Source organism: Hippocampus guttulatus, chromosome 2 (genome assembly GCF_054856545.1).
Source record: "Hippocampus guttulatus isolate MCC_2025c chromosome 2, RoL_Hgut_1.0, whole genome shotgun sequence".
In the NCBI taxonomy this organism is placed as follows: Eukaryota; Metazoa; Chordata; class Actinopteri; order Syngnathiformes; family Syngnathidae; genus Hippocampus; species Hippocampus guttulatus.
The window spans coordinates 14,821,336-14,824,711 of NC_141262.1; positions in this window are offsets into that span (position 1 = coordinate 14,821,336).

A 3,376-nucleotide genomic window follows, 5' to 3' on the forward strand; every position below is an offset into this window, starting at 1 on the left:
TTTCTCAAAAGACATCATGAAAGACCTGACTACAAGTCATCACTGTTTCGATATCCAAATGCCGCCCTCCAAACAGTGGTGGAGGTTTTTCACTTTTTCTCAACAACAGCATCAACGTCTGTCTTCAGTCAGCCAAACAACAATACGAACAAACATCCGAATTCTTCATTAACATTTCCGGGAATCTGCAATTTTTTATGGAGGCGGAAAATAAACAGGAAAAATCAATTATTTGTGTACAATCATGAGCTCATGTGCTTCATTTAGCCACCGCTTGAATCGAGGGGCCACCTGTTGACGATTCCTGCTGCGGACATTGACATTGGAAAAGAGGAAAAAGATGCCATTCGCATCATACAGTACGTGTTACTTGAGGAATGTCTATTATGAAGAAGTCAGGAATCAGGAAAGGTCATCAAATGCAGACATCCACGACATTCCTTCATGTGCGCTTCCTGTAAACAGCCAAGTGTTTCCTGCGTTGAGGCAGATGTTTGGCCCTATTGCTGCCTTCCGACCTCAACCCGTGTCCTGTTGACCCGAAGCACCCCGCTCCCCCGCATGTAAACGCGCAGCCATTCCCTGGCTTAGGGTTCACGTCATGGCAGACGTCCACCGACACACAGTGAGGAAACGCCATCTGCTACAGTTTCATTACACGGCTTTGCTCCGAGCTAAGACAATTAAAGCTAATAGAGTGCAAATGTCTGAGCTGGTACTGCCAACTTTACAATGTCGGCCATATTCTCATCCATATCCATATAACTTTTTAATGACTGCTAAGGCCACAGTCATGAATTATTAAGATGGTGGGTGGGTGTGGGGGCGACGGTTGGGGCGGGGGGTGTTCAAACACCTGGATTGGGCGCAACTGTTTAATAGCCCACTCAAGCACATTACTGTTCATTTGAAATATCTCTGCTGGCTCGCTTTACAATCCTTCATGACTGTTGGATTAAATTGAATTTGGAATTACTCCTAACTACTAAGTGGGCTGGTAATGGCGCCGTAATCCCCATCTATCCACCATTAGCGACGATTGGGAAGGATTTCTGTCAGTGATCAGTGAGCACATTTGTGAAGATGTCGTGAACAAATTATTCTAAAAGCAACCAAGCTAATTATCTCCTGGCTAAGAAAAAGGGCTTAGATAAGCATCTTGAGGGACCCCAAGAGGAGCTCAACACATGAACAGGGGCTGCCTTCAAGTGCTGCGTGTAAAAATGGAAGGTGCTCCTCCTGTTGTATCTGCAGTGGGTGGCACAGCCACTGTTGCCCCTACGGGACCCTTGGCGCAGACAATGGCCGGGTTGTTGTGACACAGGAGTTGGAGAGTTGAGGGACACAGGACCCCTCTTCTTAGGTCCACACCACTAAAGTGTGACTGTTTAGTCACAACACATAAAAGAAGCCTCGCTGATAGGGGGGTTAGGGTCCGGAGGGTGGGACCCAAAGGCGGCCCATCAATCAAGTGTCACTACGTGCCTTTGGGGACTCGGATTTACAACCCCAAATGTGAGCAGATCCCATTTGAGCTCACTTAATTAGGTACATCTTCACAATGTAACATCTAATGCAAAAGATGAATCAAAAGGTTCATGATCATGATAATGCTCAATTCCAATGTACATCAAATTGATACAAATCAACCAATGTACCAAGTTCAGTTGTGCCTTGAAATACAAGTGACCTGGTTTGAGATTTTTGTTTCTAGATACAGTATGACCTGTCAGTCGGATGATTTTTATTGCTTTGCAAACTTGAGATACGAACACTGTATGGAGGCAGTGAGCTCAACTAATGTGCTGAGCCTTTCAGTGATCCTTCATTTTATACCCAATACTGACCTGTTTTCAATCAATCAGTTCACCCTTAGAGTGTTCCAAATGAGTATAAATATATATATATATATATATTTTATCCATTTGACACAGTCCCAGATTTTTTTGGACTGTGTTGCAAGCATCAAATTCAAATTGCGAGAACGTTTTGGGGGGGGGGGGGGGGGTGGAGAGAGAAAAAAAAACCTTCATCAGTTTGAACAATATCTTGGCTTTGTAGTGTGTTCAGTTGAATATAAGTTTAAATGACTATAGAAATCAGGATGTATTGTATTGTATTGATTGTATTCTGTTTTTATTTACGTCTTATACAACATCTCAACTTGATTGCAGGACTGGGGTTTGGACAACTTGCCATGGCAAACAGTTTGAAGTTTCTTTTCTGTAGAAGTGTTCAGAAGTTCAGAAGTGAACAGAGTCGAAGCGCTTGTACCTCAAATTTTAGCTTGCAAGTCAAAGTAAAAACTCAATCAAATGACAACTCATAACTTGAAAGACTCTTAAGTCAGATCACTAAGTTTCCAATTATTTCAGTGAGTAGCCTAAATAACGGATTCAATTTGTCCTTTTTGGGCAAATGGGTTTCTGTAACTTGATTGCAAACAAATGCAATTTTGGATACTTCATTCTGTCTTGGCATTTGTTCCAAGTGGATCCCTAAACAAAAATTTTATTTCGGCTTAAGGTGCATTTGTGAGTTGTGTTGGATAGCATTAGATTGAGTTCAACTGGGAGTTTGCCACATGTTTCCATGTTTCGACCCGACAACAGCAACTAGATGACCAGCCTGATGATGCAAATCAAACACTGCTAATGTTTGACATATTGTTCATTTTTGAAAACATTTTTTAGTGGGGGGGAAAAATACCGATAGTGGAGGCAGAAAGCCCGTGGCCTTGTTGTAGCTACATGGCACGATGCGATAAGGAAACTCCCAATTCTCACAATTCATTGCAATAAAAATCAACCTTTCCTGTTTATTGTGTGGTAAACAAACGAAAATGAGATAAGTTGGTCTCTTATCGGCCTTTGTTTGCGAAAAGAATATAATAAATGTCAAAAAATGACTGCTTAAAGGAGGTGGGGAGCAATAATTGATACGTATTTTCCGGCAGTGACTCACCAACTGTCACGGTGGCCGACTTCAAACGGCGCGTGGTGATTTAAGCCATCCATACCTATTTAGCCGGAGGCACGCTGCTGAAAGAATGGAGCGAGGGTTAGCGATACAAAAGCAGGAAGCTCATCTCGCACCTTCCCTTCTTTCATCCGCGATAGCTTGCTAGCATATTTTCATTCCCCCGAATTCCTGGCATGTCACCCTGCATTGCAATTTCAAAAGAGTTTTCAACAAGAGCATCTGTTGGCCTATTATCATAAACCTGCATGCACCCCCCACACTCCTTCCTCTTCTTCTTCTTCACACCCCTCCCTCCCTTTTTGCCAACTCCCAGCCCATGCACACTTACTGACTTGGGGGGGAGGTGGCTTTTCTGTGACCTAGTGGGTCTGAGATACATAAGCCACATGACCAG